Here is a 19,805-nt window from a genome sequence, read left to right on the forward strand (position 1 = left end):
TGTAAAGGTCATTAGACAATACACCCGTGTAAGGTGACCAGGGGAATTTGTCCTCAACCTGCTCCAAGATTTAATTATCAAGTGAAAGCCTGAAAATGTGTCAAACTCAGGGGCTCACTTTTCCTAAATCATATGGGAAATGGTGAAGTGGAACCATCCCATATGCCACCCTGCCCTATTAGAAGGGTATCTGGTATAAAGGTGTTGCACTTATTCCAATAAAGCACACAAAGAGAATTTATTAACTCTCCTTAACACATCAACATTACATATCTTTGGTTTCTTGGAACGGCCTTAGTTAGAGGGTGCTCTGTGTCAAAAGCAGCTGCAAAATGAGCTTCTTTATTGTAGGTTTTATTGCAAAATTCCTTATTTGATATACCAGCATTGTCAAAGGACTAGTTCCATGGGACATGTGAATAGCCTGTGTACAGTATAAATTAGGATAAAGTGAGTAGCCCTGCAGCCAGCCACCTTCAGCTGTGGTCTCAAAGCTAAGTAGGACTAAGTGCACGGAGTACTTGGACAAGAGATCAACAACAAAAACCCAGTAGCTGGAGGAAGTTATGTTAATGATTTAGTAGGCAGCATTCTTCCCCTCTGAGTCAATAATGAACCAGAGCCCGTCACAGTGTTAAGGAGTTACTGGGGATATTGTTGCCTTTCAGGTGAAACGTAAAAACCAGTCACGTCATTTAGTGTCCTACAGTGCTTTCCTCCCAGAGGATGGGATGTTGATCCTAAGCAGATGTCAGAATTCCCATTGAGTACTTGCAGTCTGTCTACTTAAAACTTCCATGGCATTGTCAACTGGAAAAAAAAAAAAAACAACCTACCTTTCCATAACTGTTCTTCGAGATGTGTTGCTCATGTCCATTCCATTCTAGGTGTATGCGCGCCCACGTGCACAGTTGTTGGAGATTTTTGCCTTAGTGGTATCCGTAGGGTTGGCTGTGGCACCCCCTTGAGTGCTGCGCTCATGCGCTGGTATACTAGGTGCCAACAACGCTATGTCCTCTTAGTTCCTTCTTGCCAGCAACTCTGACAGCTGGGGTAGGAGGTGGGGTAATGGAATGGACATGAGCAATGCATCTCGAAGGACAACAGCAAAGAAAAGGTAGGTAACCGTTTTTTCTTCTTTGAGTGCTTGGTCATGTTGATTCTATTCTAGGTGACCCACAAACAGTATACTTGGAGGTGGGCTTGGAGTTCTCAGTCTAGTGGCTTGCAGCACTACTCTACTGAAGCCAGCTTTGTCCCGGGCCTGCTGGGTAAGTGCGTAATGGGACATAAACGGGTGGATGGACGACCAGATGGCCTCCCTACAGATGTCCTGGATAGGCACCTGGACTAGGAAAGCTGCTGAAGAGGCTTGCGCCCTGGTTGAATGGGCGGTGACAATTGCCAGAAGGGACACCTTTGCCTGATGGTAGCAGCAGCGAATGCAGGCAGTGATCCAAGAAGAAATTCTTTGAGTGGACACCAGATGACCTTTCATCCTGTCGGCCACCGCAACAAACAATTGTGTTGACTTGTGGAATGGCTTGGACCTTTCAATGTAGAACATTAGTGCCCTCCGGACGTCTAGGGAATGCAATCTATGCTCTGCCTCCGACTTATGCGGCTTTGGAAAAAAGACAGGTTAAGTAAATATCCTGGCCCGTATGAAACTGAGAGACCACCTTGGGCAGGAAAGCTGGGTGCAGTCACAGCTGGACGTTGTCTTTGTAAAAGACCATATAGGGCAGTTCTGAGGTGAGCACCCTAATCTCAGAGACCCGGCAGATGCATGTTATTGCAACCAGGAAAGGAGAAGGAGAAAGCAGGAAGTCAGAGTTTCAAACGGGGGTGTGTCCCGTGAGCTGTGACAGCACAAGATTCAGGTCCCACGGAGGAATGTGGTCCCTAACGTGCGGGTAGTGGCACTCAAGGCCCTTTGAGGAACCTGGCAGTCATATCCTGAGCGAAAACCGATCTACCCTCAAGCAGCAGATGGAAGGCTGAGATGGCGGCCAAGTGAACCTTGATAGATGAAAGGGATAGGCCTTGGAGCTTGAGATGCAGAAGGTAGTCCAGGATTAATTGCAGTACGGCCTGCTCGGGCTGAATGCCTTTATCTGAAGTCCAACAAGCGAACCGCTTCCATTTAGCCAGGTAGGTCGCCCTGGTGGAGGGCTTTCTGCTGCCCAACAGGTCCTGCTGGGCACCGGCCGAGCACTCCTGCTCCTCCGCATTTAACCATGCAGCAGCCAAGCTGTCAGGTGCAGTGCCGCCAGGTTTGGATGCAGAGGACTGCCTGGTTCTGGGACAGCAGGTCTGGCCTGAATGGTAGCTGTAACAGAGCAGCAACCGAGAGGTCCAGCAGCGTGCCGAACCAGCGCTGACACGGCCTAGCTGGCGCTATGAGGATCACCCCGCCCTGTCCTGTTTGATCTTCATGAGGACTCTGAATTAAACGGCACTGGGGGGAAGGCGTACAACAGAGCTCCCAACCACGGGAGCAGAAAAGCATCCGGCAGGGAGCTTCTGTCAATCCCCTGAAAGTGGCATTTCCTGTTCTTCCTGGACGCAAACAGGTCCACCTGGAGAGTCCCCCACATCTGGGGGATGATGCTGACCACTTCTGGATGGAGGGACCATTCGTGGCGAGATGAGAAGATCATGCTGAGGCGATCTGCCAAAGCGTTCCTGGCCCCGGGGAGATGTGCGGCTATGAGAAGGATGTTGTGCTGTATACAAAAATCCCAGAGCCTGAGGACTTCTTGGCAAAGGGCAGACGATTTGGCTCTGCCTTGCTTGTTGATATAGAACATAGCTGCTGTACTATCTGTCAGGACCTGGACCTGGACCACCCTGCTTTTTATGTGAGGTAGGAAGGCTTGGCAGGCCAGGCAAACCGCTCTGAGCTCCCTGATGTTGATGTGTAGGGAGTGATCGTGACTCAACCAACAACCTTGCATGCTGAGATTGCCCAGGTGGGTTCCCCATCCCAAGTCTGAGGCATTGGAGATGAGGGTCACCGACGGGGAAGGAGCTGCAAAAGGAACTCCCTCCAACACAGAAGCAGGATTCTGCCACCACGTGAGTGATGACAGTACATCGTCCAGGACCCTGACCACGCAGTCCATGCTGTGTCTGTTGGGGATGTAGACCAATGCCAGCCATGCCTGCATGGGCCTGAGGCAGAGCCGCATGTGCCGGACCACATAAGCGCAGGCCACCATGTGGCCTAACAATTGCAGACATGTGTGAGTGGTGGGCTTGCATGCATAAGATCAGGTCCGCCATTGCTTGGAACCGAGCCTCGGGGAGGAGGGTTCTGGCCTGAGGGGAGGCGAGGACCCCTCCAATGAACTCTACGCGTTGCACTGGAATTAAAGTTGACTTTTTCTCATTTATTAGCAGCCCCAGATCACGACAGGTGGAGCAAACCAAGTCGAGATGATGCCGCACCTGATCCCAGGAAAGGCCCTTTATTAACCAATTATCAAGGTATGGATAAATTTGCATCCCTCGGCACCTCAGGTAAGTGGCCACTGGTGCTATGCGCTTCGTAAACACTCTCAGTGCTAACGAGAGACTAAAGGGCAGCGCCATGAATTGAAAATGGCGGTTGCCCAACACAAAATGGAGAAAACGTCTGTGGCTCCAGGAAAATGGAAATATGCGGCCTTTAACTCGAGGGCAGTGTACCAGTCTCCCGGATCCAGGGAGAGAATAATGGAGGCCAGAGAGACCATACGAAACTTCAACTTCCTGACAGACTTGCTGAGGCGGCACAGGTCCAGAATGGGTCTGAGACCCCTTTTGCTTTGGGGATAAGGAAATAGTGGGAGTAGAACCCTTTCTCTTTCAAGTCTGGAGGGACCTCCTCTACTGCCCCCAAGCATAGGAGGTTCTCAATCTTTTGAACGAGTTGCTGCTCGTGAGAAGGGTCCCTGAAGAGGGACAGGGAAGGGGGGTTGGAGGGAGGGTCAACCATGAACTGCAGGGTGTAACCCGAAGATATGTTGAGCACCCAACGGTCTGAGGTCAGCTGCGACCAGGCTGATTGGAAGGGGCACAGGCGGTTGAGGAAAGAGCCGGGAGATGGATCCTGGGAAGTGACTGGGGTGCCATCCTTGGGCGCATCCTCAAAATGCCTGCTTCTAGCTTCCTTGGCCTCTGGAAGAACCAGGCTGGGCAGAGGAACAGGAAGACAAAGGGTGATGACGTTTAAATCCTTTGTCTCTGTCCTTCTTTCTGTAGAAGCTGGACCGAGGGACACCTCATGACCTTAACAGAGGTGGAGGGGGATGGAATGGCTTTCTAGCCTGCTGAGGAGTGTGTAGGCCTGAGGAACGGAGGGTGGCCTGGGAGTCTTTAAGGCCATGGAGCCGTGCATCAGTCAGCTCCAAAAAGAGCCCTACTCCCTCTAACAAGAGGTCCTAAAGGATAGTCTGCATCTCCTGGGACAACCCAGAGGACTGTAACCAGGAGCTGCATGTCATGACCACCGCAAAGGCAATTACCCTGGCCGCTGAGTCCACAGTGTCCTACACCATCTGGAGGGCACCCCTCACCACCGCTTTTGCCATCTTCCACCAAGGCGGCAAACTCCTGGACTCAGTCCTCTGGGAGGCCCTCCTTGAACTTGCTGATGGAGTCCAACAGGTTGAGGTGGTACGTGCCTAGTAGGACCGGATGGTTAGACACCCAAAATTGCAGGCTGTTGAATAAATTTTCCTGCCAAATAAGTCTAGCCTCTTGGCATCTTTATTTTTTGGTGTGCCACTCGCCTGTCCCTGCCTGTACCTTTTGTTGATGGCAGACATGACCACGGACCCCTCTGGAGGGTGGGTGTACCGGTACTCAAATCCCTTTGCTGGGACATAGTACTTCTTTTCTGCCTTCTTGGAAGTAGGCAGAATGGAAGAGAGGGTTTGCCACACAGACTTATCAATTTTTAGGACCCCTGGGTGGACGGGTAACGTAACCCAGGCCAAGGTGGAGGAGGGTATGACATTAACGAGGTTGTACTCCTCCAAGCTCTTTGGCCTCCAAGTTTAGGTTAGCAGGCACCCTTTTGAGCAGGGCTTGGTGTTCCTTGAAGTCATCGGGGGGGCTACTTGTTTGCGAGGGGCCTGCCACTGCTTCATCTGGAGACGACAAAGACAATTGCGCCGCAGGGGGAGGGGCAGCTTTCCCTTGCTCGTCTGGAGATGGTTCCTTGGGCAGCGGGGCCTGCTGTGTCACCCCTGCATCGGCTTCAGCACCGTGCTCAGACTCCAGTGCCGGCTGTGCCAAGGGCAGCTTGTCCGATGCGGTCTGGGAGGAACGGTGGGAGTATGGGAACGGTATAAAAAAGGTACACGCCACGGGTTCCAGTACTGCCACTGAGCAGGCCACTGCCCCTGCCACCACCACAGGAGCCACACTGGTCTCGCGGCCTGGTGGTGATTCGCCTTTTTTGGTGAGGGGCTGAACTGTCCTTCAGACTTGGACCATTGCCCTTCCAGTGATCAGGGCAGAGCTGTAGATGCCTGGGTCTGACCCTCGACTGACCCCAGCAAGGAGAGGGCAAGGAACGGTTCCTGCCTGAAGAGCGGTACCGGGGAGCCGAAGACCGGTGATGCATCCGAGAATGATCCCGCACTGGGGGGAGGGGTTGACGCCTGGGAGACTGCCTAGGCGATGGTGATCTGCGACGTGGCAATCTGTGGTGGGAGGCCCTATGGTACCGTGTGTACGAGGATCGGCGTCGTGACTCACGTGTCCCGTACCTTGTAGATGGAGATCTTGGCATCAGGGACCTGGGTCTTCTGACCAAGGACCGAGGCTGCAGTGCCAGGGTCCTAGGCTGCAGTGACGGGAATCGATGCCGGAGATCCAGGGATGCTCCGCTGCTTTAGGAGGTAGTCCCATAACTGGCTTGCCCATAGATGCTGTGGCCTTAGCCAGGTCCATCGCCTGGCTTGGCGTACACAGTGCTGGCTGACCTACTTGCTCTTTGGCAGACAGGCCCGCTTTGGGCACAGATGGCCTTATGAGGGGCTGGGACCCCCTGCTGGTCCTGGGAGTCAGAGGTGGGTCCCTGGCTGGGCTACGGGGTCCAACCGCACCGGTGTCCCCAAGTAGCTCCGGGGTGGGCACGTGGACTAACAGGTCTTTGCCCAAAGCCCCCTTTTTCTGCAGTGCCGGTACTCCTGTCAACTTTGACCGCTTCTTAGGCGCCAATGAGGGGGAATGGTGCCGGGCGGATTCCGGTGCCGGTGGTGCACTGCGTGCAGATGCCAAAGTGCCGGGTGTGGAGTCTGATCGAGAGGGCTCCAAGGCAGGACAAAGCACAGCCTCCATGAGGAGGTCCTTTAAGCGAATATCCTGCTCCTTTTGAATTTGAGGACAAAAGTTTTTGCAGATCCTGCACTTGTCTTTTCTGTGGGAATCCCCCAAACAGCTATCGTGGGGGTAGCTAATAGGCATCAGCTGGCTGCACAATGAGCATGGCTTAAAGCCTGGGGAATGGGGCATGCCCCACTCCGAGACAAGTCCCAGCTGGGACTCTAACTCTTAAACTACTACTCTAACACTTAAACATAATGGTCTAACTAAGTACCTAACAACTAAAAACAAAGGAGACAGAACAATGGACTGTAAGAACTGCTAATGCCCTTGCGATGCAAGACAAGGTGCTCAGACCAAGCCTCAGGGGCAGTAGGAAGGAACTGGGAGGGTGTAGGGTCGGCGGCACCTAATATAGCAGTGCATGAGCGCGGCACTCAAGGGGGCGCCACAGCCGACCCTACGGATACCGCTAAGGCAAAAAACTCCAACTGTGCACGTGGGCGCGCACACACCTAGAATGGAATAGACACGAGCAAGCACTAGAAGAAGAATGTTATTTCTCACTCCTGCTCTAATTTGTGCACTGCTGCGCTGTGTTTTACCCTACAGGTGACTTCACATGAATGGTGAGTGAAATAATCCCTAAGAACAGTAAACGGTAGCATCTATGTGGATGAAATATGCTGTAAGGGCAAATCATCATAAAAAGGAAATGATGACCTAATAAGCAAGCAGGGAATATCCTTCTTCACCTAGTAATTGCTTTCCTAGAAACAGCAAGCAAAGCATGTCTACAGCGATCATCCTTGTAAGAACACTACCTGCTGCGGTACATCAACACACTGCCAGAAAAGTGGAGAAGCTGCTAAACTGGATTACTGGAACGACGATTGTGGACACTTGCTCTGAGCATGCCACAGAAGACTCCTGGGCAAGGTCTAAGCCTTCCATAAGCATTGTCCCCCTGAGTAAATGTTTCCACCAAAACATGCTGAATCTGCCTTGCATTGCTTTTTGCATTATACAATTCACTGATGTGGTTTTACAACATGGGCCATGTCACTGAACCTTCTTATGACTCAGTTAGCCAAATCTGAAAAAGATTGCTAATGTCAGGACTTCCCTGATAAACCAGATGCTGCGCTCGGCTTCCTTGGACAAAATCAATCAAATCAGTTACAAAACTAAATCTAGGAAGCAAGTCTGGGTTTAGCCCAGCCTTTAGGCCCAGCCCTTATGACAGAACAAGGAGCAATGGTCTCAAGTTGCAGTGGGGGAGGTCCAGGTTGGATATCAGGAAAAACTATTTCACTAGGAGGGTGGTGAAACACTGGAATGCGTTACCTAGGGAGGTGGTGGAGTCTTCTTCCTTGGAGGTTTTTAAGGCCCGGCTTGACAAAGCCCTGGCTGGGATGATTTAGCTGGGAATTGGTCCTGCTTTGAGCAGGGGGTTGGACTAGATGACCTCTTGAGGTCCCTTCCAACTCCGATATTCTAGGATTCTATGATTCTACTTGTCAGCATATTCAGATGAAGACATTAGCTCCAAGGACGTTCATCTCTGATCCTATTATAAACAAACAGTCATTACACCGTTGCTTTCTAGGCTAACAACAAAATTTTTAACACAGGGACCAATCTTCACTCATTTATTGTGAGCGGATACAATTCTCCTTTTATGTTGTCATATTGACAACGCAGCATGTTCTGCTGATTTTCTGTGACTTACAAGTGCTGAAAAATGGAAAGCACATTCCTTCTGTACACAAATGGTGGGGCCGCAGCAGGACACTGCTTTTTGCACCGCAGAAGTTTTAAACAACAAGCCTTGTGGTTATTGTGATCAGCCCATCCATCATGCAGTCATCTGTATAAGTGTGGTCCATTAAAATACTCCTAATGAAATAGTTAATTCAGATGACTCAAATAGATGAGATAGGATCGGGGACGGGGGGCGGGGAGGGGGGGAGAGCGCTCTTTAGAGGGATGAGAAGAACTGGAAGGAACTACAGGATCTCTTCCCTCCCCCTCCCCCCATCCAGTTCCACATTTAGGGCCTAATCCTGCAAAACATCCTTATCCATATGAGCAAACCCAGTGGCTTGAGTAAGGCTAAACAAGCAAGTAAGGACATTTCACAAAAGAAGGCGGAGGGGGGGAGGGGGAAGATTAGGCCCCAGGTTGACTCCCCTGAATCCTGGCAATACATCCGGTCAATTCTGGGAGGCGACACGAGCAATATGATTCACTGGGAAGTAATAAGGTGTTCTCTGCTCCCCCAGCAATTCAGATTGCTGCCTGTCCAGCATTCTGACCCCTGCCAGCCCTGGAACCTGACCCATCAGCATGGCAGTAAATAATGGTACCACCAAATCAGACTACAGGGCTAGTTCCAGATCAGATGTGGTTTGTTGTTCTAGCAACACAACGCACCCCCTTTCTCTCTACTCCAGTTATACCATTTCCACTCCTAAACTCGGAATGGAAACTGGGCGGGAAATGGTTTTCCATCCTGCTAAAGTGTTCAGATATTTTTTTAAAGTTTCCTATTTCAGATCAAGAGATGGGTGGGGTGCAAAAAAAGTGTTCAGATTAGCCAATAACCCTTAGGGAAGTCACCTGAGATGTAGGAAACCCTGGTTCAAGGCCCTTCTCTGCCAAATTCAGGAATTCTATCCTAGACCTGAGAAGTTATTCTCCACTGAAACATGCACACATTCCCATTAAGTATCAATTTTAACAAATCAGCATTTTCCAACAAAAAATATTTGGTTGAAAAATTCCCCGACTAGCTCTACTCTCAACACAACGACATGTGGCACAGTTAGGTTTAGAGAAAGACTAGGATGAGGGATGGTGCCGTAAATAGAGTATCCTCTGGGATTCCTGCCCTTTTTTTTTTTTTAAGCAAATTACTGCAACAATTTTAAACAGGAAAAAAAATCTATTTTTAAACCTGTGTTAAGAAATTGCTTCCCATTACTTTTTCTTTTTAAACAAAAACTGGCCTTCTGCATGGTCCTGCACGACCAGCAAGCGGGGCAGGCCATTAAGGCTTACCAAGCAAATCACTTCCAAGACTTAAATAGTTAGTTGCAGGTTTTTAAATCCATTCCATATTTTAAAAAGAAGTTTTTAAATTTTGGCTTTAGTTCGTTTTCAAACTCCACATTTCTAAACATTTCAAGCCCGATACATTTCTGATGCACCCTGCCCATCACCATGGCTTCCAGGCTCCAGACTGAATTAGGATGCATTTTTGTTCAGTGCTTTCAGACCTTTGTTTGTGCAGCTGGCCCAGGCTCCGACGGGGGGAGGTGATAGGACCACCTCCTTTCTATTAGTTTTAACCTAAGACTTTATAACCTAATTATAATGATCTTGAGTTTAAAATTAAAAAAAAAAAAAAAGGGTATGTGGCACATTACCAGTTTGTGTTCCCAGCCAACAAAGCAGCGAGGATACATCTGCTTAAACAATACAAGCCATATTCTGTTCCCATTTCCAGCACAGCTATCCCAATGACTTAACAGGTCTGTCCCTTCTAGGTGGACTACTGTAGATGTATTTTATCCCACCTAAAGGCAAGAAAAATGGTCAGCCTCAAACAAGATTTCATTTTTGCTAGTGCCAGGTTTGAAGAATCCTTCTTGGGAACCATCCAGTGCACATCTGTTGCTGAGCATTATTCGAAGGGGAGCAAACTGGTGGTAAACTGCTGACCTGAGATCCACCCGCCAAATAAGACACTGGCTCGGAGAGTGAACCACCACATTTCGGAACAGGAAAACTCTGCCTTTTCAACCTGTCTCTTAACGGTCAGTATAACCTGTGCTGATTCACAGGCCTATCACTAATTCTTCCTGGTGACTGGTCCTTCCGTCTTGCTGAATTAGTTCTAGAAGCTCTAAAAAGAATCACTACCCTCAAAAGTTCAGTTCTACACATCCTGAATGAGGACATGGCAAAGGCATTCAAGGGGGAAAGCCTCCTATTCTTTCCCTGTTGACCTTTTTCGTCCGTGGGGTGGAGAATGTGTATCTCCTTCCCCCATCTATTCTGAAATTACAGGTTTGAGTCATAGGCCTGCAGCCTTTCTGCTTTTCATACATTTTTGTCTGGACTGAAATAAAATAGCTAACAGATCTTTCTTGGCAGAAGTAGGTAACAGAATTAATAGGGTGCTATTAATACCAGGAGTTCACATTTTATTCTCGCATAAATTGGCTTTTGCTGTTTGAAAATAATCATCACTGGAGAGATGAATAAACATCTTGTCAGCGACGAGCCTCCATTCCTTTTTAATTTTCCTCAACTTCACCCTCATCTACCTTCATAGACTTAGAGAGACAAGGTGGGTGAGGTGATCTTTTATTGGATCCACTTCTGTTGGTGAAAGGGACAACAGAAATTTGTCCTTTAAAAGATACTAACTCACCCACCTTGTCTCTCTAATATGCTGGGACCAACACAACTACAGAAACAAACATCCGCAGGCTTAGCTCCTTTCCATCATCCACCACTTCCACCCAGCTTAAAATACCCTCAAAATTCTTGACGTTGGCCAGTTATTGCATGAAAATCTCCTTAAACGAGCCCTTCTTTACAAACATCTATAACTGTGTTCTTTAACCACCTTGTCTCTATAAATACCATTGCTTTCTTCTTCTCTTCACTGTTTCCCTGGCATAATGACCATTCTCGGGCCATCATATGGTCAGTGCCTTGAAAAACAGCAGGGCTTCCCAGGTGTCTGTTACACAACAAAGGGTAGGTCTAGAGTGCAATCACAAGGTTCGATTCAAGCTAGTTTGAGTAAGTCTTCTCAAGCTGCAATCTAGCTAGCTCGGATCTTGGAGCAGTAAAGCCGTGGCAATGCATGCTTCAGCACGGGCGGTACAAGCCAGCCTAGAACCCTGAGTAATTACTTGTAGGGCTAGCGCAGGCTGAAGCCCACAGTGCCCCAGGTTCGCTGCTCAAGGACCCAAGTGAGCTAGATTAAAGCTGTTTCTGGTATAGCTACTGGAACTGCAAACACATCCCATGATGCCAGTACAGACATGTCAAGGAGGAGGATGGATGGTCCAGTGGTTGAGGGAGCTCATGTAGGGCTTGCGAGATCTGGGTTCAATTTCTTCTTCTGCCACAAGCCTTCCAGTGTGACCCTGAGCAAGTCACTTAGGATCTTCTCTGTAACATGGGGGTAATGACACTACCCTGTCTCATAGGGGCGTTGTGTGGATAACTACATTAAAAAGACAGTGAGGCACTCAGATACTGGGGGCCAGATAAGTACCTAAGGTAGATAAAAAAGCTCAGGTTTTAGATAAGACCCTTCTAGAGCAGCAGTTCTCAAACTTCATTGCACTGCGACCCCTCTGAGAACAAAAATTACTACACTGAAGGGGAGGGGAAACTGAAGCCTGAGCCCACTCAAGCTCTGCCGCCTTTACTACACGACCCCAGGCAGGGGCCTATAACCTGAGCCCTGCTGCCCAGGGCTAAAGCCCTGAGGCTTGAGCTTTGGCCCTGGGTGGTGGGGCTTGTACTTTAGCCCTGGGCCCCAGCAAGTGTAAGCCAGCCCTGGCAACCCCATTAAAATGGCGTTGCAACCCACTTTGGAGTCCCAACCCACAATTTGAGAACTTCTGTTCTAGTGAATGCTAACTACCATGGGCCAAATTTTTATTGGGGTAAGCTGGTCCAGTTCCCTTGGCTTCACTGGAGCAGAGCCAATTTACTCCAGCAGAGTATTTGGCCTTATCTGACTACAATTCCGAGGGCTCCAAGAAATTTGGTGCCTCTAATACAATAAGCTTCTTCCTCTACTCCTGTGATCAAAGAACTCAATGGACCAGAATCACTGATGTGCTCCAGCTGCTTTGTGCCACTCTGGGTTTACTGCTGCTTCGCATCGCTAATTTAACTGGCCACTTAATCCAGGTTTATGGCTGCTTTCGGCTGCCAGAGAAGCACAAAGCAGGCCCAGACTGTACTGGTGAAGCTAACCCCTTATTTCTTCTGTTGTCAGCTACATCACTTCAGATAACTACTACCCACAATCTTTCTGTCTTTCCAATATCTCTCTGCCACGAGGTCCTGTCAGACAACAAAAGCACCTCACGCCTTCATCCTATTCTCCTTCAAACCTCACCTCCCGTATCCCAGGATAATTAATCACCTGCCCACTTGTACATTCCCAAATGCCTTCAGTGCGTCACACCTCTCTCAAAAGTCTCTTCAGACTCCTTTGAGCAGTCTCCCCGCACAGCCGCCTTCAATAGTCTCAGCATGGTTCACGCTCCTGTCACTACTGATTCATGATTATTTCTCTTCAGACATGGCTTTCCTGCCTTAGCTTCCTTGTATCCAACGTGGAATTGAGATCAAACGATCACCACCTCCAGCCCAGCACAATTCTCTGAAATGCTAACCTTCTCATCCTCCTGGTTTCAACTCCAGCCACTACAAACAACCTTTCTGTAGCCCACAATACACCCTCCTCTATCACTCTGCCACTAAGCTATTTGAATATACCTGCTCCTGTTTATTCTAAAATGCAACACACTTTTAATTCTAATCTCTCTCCACCCCAAGAAAAAAAAAAAACCCACCATGATACCCAACATATAAGTGAATTAACCGTAACACAGACCCTTTTCGGCCTACCCCACCCTAAGAGTTATTTACTTCATCATAATATCCTTCATTCAGTAGATCCAAAATAGGCAAATCCCTGATTGTTAAGGTGTGATGTTTTGGGGTCCACCCAGACCACTATAGGGTTCTGTCTCTTCCCACCCTTTAACTTCAGGGGTCTTTATGCTGGGCAGCTTTGGTTCACGGAATTGAACCAAAGCTGCCCAGCATAAAGACCCCTGAAGTTAAAGGGTTGTTGATTCCGTGACATCAACAACCTGCCCACAAGAATAAGGTTTCACCCCGCCTCACCAGCCTAGTTACATCTTAGGGTGACACCAACAGCTCTTCCAGTCCTGGGTTTCCCCATACACATCTTCCCACGTTCTTAATTACCAGACACTCTGATTGATCCCCTCTGGTTTGTCACCCCCGAAGGTGTGATACCAGCCCCCCAGTTATCACATTACTTTGGCACACACACTCCACACGGTTTGCACATCAGAGATCTGCTTGGGATAAAAACAAAAAGTTTATTTAAAAGAAAAACCACATATTCCAAGATGAAATAGTAACAGAAAGCAAACACAAGTTACACAGAAAACAAAACCAAGAGACAACTTCAGCCTTTACACTTTCATATTAGACAAAATCCCTTTTCTAATAAGTTACCTATTGTCTTAGAACAGTTTCCAAGCATACCCCCTAGCTATGGGAGGGCTCCCATGTTCACAGACAGCATCCCACCTTGAGCTGTCTCCCAAGTTCCAGATAAAAACAAAGAAAAACACCGCTCAGTTCCATGCCAGCTTTTAAAAAGCTTTTTTCTCCCCTCACCTTTGTCCACAGTGACTCTTGGTTAGTCAGAGAGGGGAAATGGCTTCCTGACTTTATGTTCTTTTCCATTTTGAGTTGTCTCAATGTCATTTCACTATCTCTAATGGTCCACCAATGTCTTCTCCTGGGCTAGGCAATGGATAGTTTCTCAAAGACAGTTTCATGTAGACAACAAGATTAGGGATGCCCTTCCCTTTTTGACATGGAACTGAGGCTGCACCAGTTTTCTACACACAAATACATACGCTCATAATCAAGCCTGTATACATATCTCATAACAATTACTCCATTTAGAACATTACAAGCTTTCATAAGAGACCTTATTGTACTATAAAAACCTATTGATTAACATAGTATGCAATCAGTTGGTTTTACTGCTTATCTGGGGGGTTTCAGTCTTCTGTTCTCCCCCGGTGTGTCTGGACCCAAATTGTCACATAGGGGCATCACTGAGCTCAACATCCCATCTCACTCATGACACCCAACTTCACTATCCTCCCATAAGGAATACAGAGGTTAGTTTCTGCTCTCATTTTCTGGACTGTCACATTTCTGTAAATCCTATTACAGTCACATCCAAAACATCCCCACATGTGAACTTTGCCAAAAAAGGGGTTACTTAGATCTTCACCCTCTTCTGTCTTTACTTCAACTCCCAGGCTTCTCAAGTCCAAATATTCAGCCTCTCTAAAAATGTTCTAAATTTTATATTTGGTTTCTTAGCTTTTGAAAGGCTAATATTACATTAAGACATGATCAGCACACATGGCAGTCTTTCTAGTCTACCTGCCTAGATTTAAGAGTGATTTTCTGCTTCTGGGAATTTCTTACTTTCCCAACAGATTGTGGTTCATCTAACCCTCCCTTGACCCCCATCCCTCATTGCTGATTCCCATCTCAGATTACTCCAGTTCCCCCTTCCACAACATAGTGTAGTTTGTGAAACACCGTCCATTTCTACTCCTCTCCCTGGCTGCACAAATCCACCCACCATGTGCCGCACAGCGACAGCTCTCTCCCACAAGCCATCGGGGACGGTGGGTGAAACTAAAATGATTTATTTTTATTGCAATTTCTTCTGCCTCTTTAGGCGAATGAAAGAGCAATGGGCGGATGGGTGGGAAGATTGGAGCCAGCAGTGGAAGCAAAGAAGAGAAGTGAAAGCAGAGAAGTGTAAGAGGACAGAAAAGTGAGACACCACACAGGAAAAGTACTAAAGAAATTGATTTTAAGTTTATTAAATTCTGAAGGTTTCTTGGGACATTTAATAGGAGTCTACAGAAATTACCCTAAAAACTAGTAAAATTTAATAACAAATTATGTCTTTCCTCTATAGGATGATTGAAAAAAAAAAAAACTATAGGAAAGTTATCATTTTCTTTTATATTTTACCTAAGGGTGTGTGTATATGTGTTTTAAATAAGGGCAGGGAGACCCTTCTGTAGTATTTTTGGTGGGAAATGGTGCAGTGGGAACATGAGAAATTCTCAGAGGTTGGAAATCCTTCATTCCCAGAAATGGACAAATTAAGCTCTGAAAGTCTATAAACGCATTAAGACAGCCTCTGCTCCCCACCTTGGAGGTAATGTTAGTATTTCATACTCCCATTTTATTTAAAGGAATCAAGCTGTTATGTTACAAAATTTCTCCTTTGTATTTCACTTATTCTCTTTCTGGAAACCCCATTGATTCCTACAGACGTAGCTGCTGAGACACTCGTCTAATCTAACCTGTGAGGAAACCTTATTAATTTTAAACAGGGGAACCAACAGCAGCTCTCTGTGAAATATTGTCAGCTTGGAAGTCAAGTCATGTACAAAAAAAAAAAAAAGACAACAGACTGACAAATACTTTCAGATGCCGTACCTGAGCCTGACAGCTGCTGCTAAGTTTTGCCCATTCAAGAATGGAATTTTCTAAAATACTCACTACTGGCCTAATCTTGCTCTTACGGGTAAAGCTGCCATCAACATCAATGGAACAGACTTAGACTAAAACGGAGAACTTCTGAAAACTCCACCCTAAAACCACGTTTTTCTTAAGGGCCAGACTGCCAACCCCGGACTGACACTGCTGATCAGTTACTCACACAACCAGACCTGACGACTGCAGTATCATGACTTGCGTAAGTAAACTGCTCCCCAATGCAAGTAGGATGTTCACCCCGAATGCTTTTCTCTTCCCTGCTGTTCTATGAAAGCTCCACACGGACAGGAGAAATTGATTATACAGGGAATAAATGCTGCCAAACGTAAGTCTCTTTCAGTTTGATAACCTTAGCTACTACTTGTAGTACATAAAGTATTTTCAGACAGAAATATGACTTAAGTGGACAACGTCCCTTTAAGGGGGCCCGTAAATGAACGATTATGTTCCATTCTGTTTTAGCAGATCTCAGTAGCATAAACAATCAGCAGATGTACACTTACAACTCAAAACCAGTTGGCCAAGCTACTGCAGCACTCTGTACAATATGATATACTACAAATATAATTTACCTGAGACAGCCAATGGGGAGGCCTGCAGGGGAATTGCAGCGAGGAAAACATGGAAAGCAAAGCGAACACTGTGTGTTCATTGGAACCAGGGACAGCACACAATGACTGGGAAACAGCATCTGTTGGAGTTCGAAATGGAGGTTAACGGCAGCCTAGAAGGTCCCCTGCCTCCCCCTCCTGCCACGTTCCACTCAAGGAAGGTCCCATCCAGGCACATAACTCCATGCAGAAAGGGGGTCTCCGGCTCCTGTATGGCATTATCCCTCTTCCTGTCTTCTGTCAAAGGTGACCTGTGGGTTTGAACTAAGGGAAGCGGTGGGGAGCGGCTAGGGCCTAGGGAAATGCATGCCATTCCTGCCCTCTAGCTCTGCAGATTCACGGCAAGAGATAACACAGCCAGGAGTTCTAGAACAATCTTTTCCATAGAGCAATCCCCACCCAGTAATCTTCCTCCTGCACTCTGTAGAGGGAAAGTATCACCCTCTGGGCTCCCCAAAGGACAGGGCCTGCAATGGTGACAAGCCCTTGTGCAGTGTGTGTGTGGGGAGGTGGGGGGGGGGAGTGGTCTCTCTCAGCACCCCTACTCTCCTGCACACCCACCCAAAGGCCTATCACAATCTGGTCCCTAATTAGCAAGATGAATTGGCATGTCTCAAAACCCCTTCTCCAAAAGCCCACAAAAGGTGATGGCATGAGGACATACTGATCCAATGCAATGATGTTGCATTGCTATGTCGTGACATTTCAGTGCAACACATTGCAACATGATGGAGCCTTAATTATATCCCCTTGGGCAAACACTAACTTAGAATTCTTGAATTCCCATTCCATCTCCCCATGAGATTTTGGGCAAGTCACCTGGCTTCTCAGCTGCCCTATCTGCAAAGCAGGTTTAGTAACAATCACCTACCACACAGCGGTATTTGAGGATTAGATAGATAAAGTTCATAAGGCACTATATAAAAGTGCTATGGTGAGTATAATTTTCTTGTTTCTCACGTACCTGTTATTGACAATCACAAATTGTCCTTCACAGCCTGGGAGTTGGTCAATATTTAGAAATGACCAGGTGGCAAACGAGGGTCTGTATCTCACCTTTCCACCAGATCCTTTATAGACAGCGTTAAGGTGAGAAAGAGACAGATATCATGGCAGGAAGTGGGCACAGAGGAGATCCCTAGGCCAAAGCGTTCTGTGCAGAGCCATGGACGTTTGTGGTGCTATTTAAATCATTTTGACCTTTTATCTTGCGGGTATGCTTAAGAGAGAATAGAGCAACTTGCCAGCCCAGGCAAATTTCTCCATTTCTCTGTGATGAAAGGGACATGCCAGCCAGATTAAACGTATGTCAAACAAGAAAGAAGAGACTTGTGGGGAAAACATTGTCTGTTGCAAAATAAATGAATGCTGCTGATTTTACAAGTTTCAGGCATATATACACGAAATCTACCTTCTGTCTGATCACAAAATCTAGATGCTCTCGTATGAAGAGAGCTACCAAGGCTCGATGGCATTTGTACCAGTTGTAGATGATTGCAATTGTGTAACTAGTCAGCACAAAGGCTGACATACATTTTGACAGGGCAGCTCTTCCTTCCTTCCTTTCTGACATTTAAGTTTCTCTCCATTCTCTGGGCCTGCCCTTGTATTTTTCCTCTTGATTTCAGTGGGACCAGCATTTCTTTCACTCCTAGTCACAAGTCTATATTGGACCTAGGATGAAAGACATTATTGTAGAACTTTCTGACAACTAATGAACTTTACAATAGTTTGTAGCTGCCTAGCATTGTCGCTCAAGAAGTGCTACATTTCAGAGATCCTGGATACCCAATGGGACCTGCTAGTTCTAACACCTGTTAGCATCCCTCTCAATCTGACCAGGCCTAAATGGGGAGATACAAATACCTAAACTGAAGGGGACACAAAAATTATTCAACATTAAATTAAGAATGCTGCGGGATCCCTTCCTTTATGTTAAGGACTCCGTATAACCTCACTTTCAAGATTCCTTATTTCTGATATAAATAACGCCCAGCAGTAAGAATGAAGGGCACTAAATCTGTCATCCCTTGAATCAGGCAACATTTGAAAGACATGCCTGGGAGAGCTGCTGTCTAGATGAAACCCTAGAAGGAGATAGATGTAGAACAAAAGGATCAGCCTCCAGCCAGAGATGGAGCTCAGCTTGCTATCCTTGTTCCTTTTCTCTTTTTGTTTCCTTTCTCTTTGTCTGTCTTCATTTCAGGATGAATTGTCTGGTGGTAAACAGTTTTTACTAATTTAATTAAACTGTAAAAAGATCACATGCTCATTTGTCTCCCCGCTATCAGGCAAAACGTCTGAAATTGTACCATCAAAAAGAGCAATGCTCAGAGCACACAGAACTCCTGTAAGAACTCCCTTCGCATCTAGAAAAAGACAGCCATCTAACACTTCATCCCCCAGTGATCTTCCCCCATAATCTCTGCTCCTATACATTCCACTTCAGATCAGTCCTGGACAGGTCACTTCATGTGCATGTTTAAAACAGAGATCAGAATTTTAATGCAATCAGTGAGATTTCATAAAAAACTCCTACACTGAAAACAGGTTTACTATACATTACACATAGCCAGGGAGTTGGGACTTGAACTCTTGTCCTTGCTCCCCAAATACAGGCCTCTGTCATTTGAGCAAAAGGAAAACTGTTAACATGCTCTGGTCTCATATCCTCTGTGGGACAGTCGCCAGTGTTCACCATCACTCACCTCAGTCATACGCACAATCCCCCTACATGTATTACAGCCAGTGCATTGCAAGATTCAATCATCTCCCTGCATATCAGAAAACTGCCCCAAGAGAGGCCAATCCAGAGGCAGAACACTAGCGCTGCTCTCATGATTAGACTTTGTCTGAACCTTTCTTTTCCATGTCAGCATCTGAGCCCAGGCCTCCTGTGAAAACTCACCACATAGCGTGATAGAGTTTGTTGCAGATCCAGACTCAGGTGCAAGTAGCTTGCACAGTACCTGGCTGTGCTATTTATGGCTTCAGCCCGTCACGCTAAGTCAATCACTTTTTTCACCTAGAAGTTCATTCACAAGCATTTTAAATATGAGAAAGGAGATTAACAGCAGAGGTGCCCAGGCATTGCAAGACAACCACTCTGATCTAAGGCTTTAAGAAATGGAATAAAAAATAGCCAGAAATACATATTTATCATTCATATTTAATCTTCAACTAAGCATTGAGAAAATATTAAGTGAATGACTGTTTCTTTTTTAAGACGGGGGGGGGGGGGTGAGGAATGTTATCCTTCAGAGACCCCTACGGAACTTGGAACTGTTGCACCTGGGTCATCCTTATGAATTCTACATATTTTTTTGTACAGTGATGATGCATTTATTTAACCTGGATTTTGATTTGGCTTGGTATTTGGGAGAGGATTTATTGTCAGTGCGGTTGAACAGAAAGATGCAAGTGGTGAGGGTGGGTTTGATTTATTGCAGTGGTCAGAGAATCAACCTA

General features: G+C 46.8%; 1 protein-coding gene across 3 annotated transcripts in view; it reads right to left on the reverse strand.

Moving 5' to 3' along the window:
• Positions 1–19,805, reverse strand: part of NAT8L (N-acetyltransferase 8 like) — a 57,957-nt gene that overhangs the window by 10,415 nt on the left and 27,737 nt on the right. The gene's annotated exons all lie outside the window — the stretch shown is intronic.

Source organism: Chrysemys picta, chromosome 5 (genome assembly GCF_011386835.1).
Source record: "Chrysemys picta bellii isolate R12L10 chromosome 5, ASM1138683v2, whole genome shotgun sequence".
In the NCBI taxonomy this organism is placed as follows: Eukaryota; Metazoa; Chordata; order Testudines; family Emydidae; genus Chrysemys; species Chrysemys picta.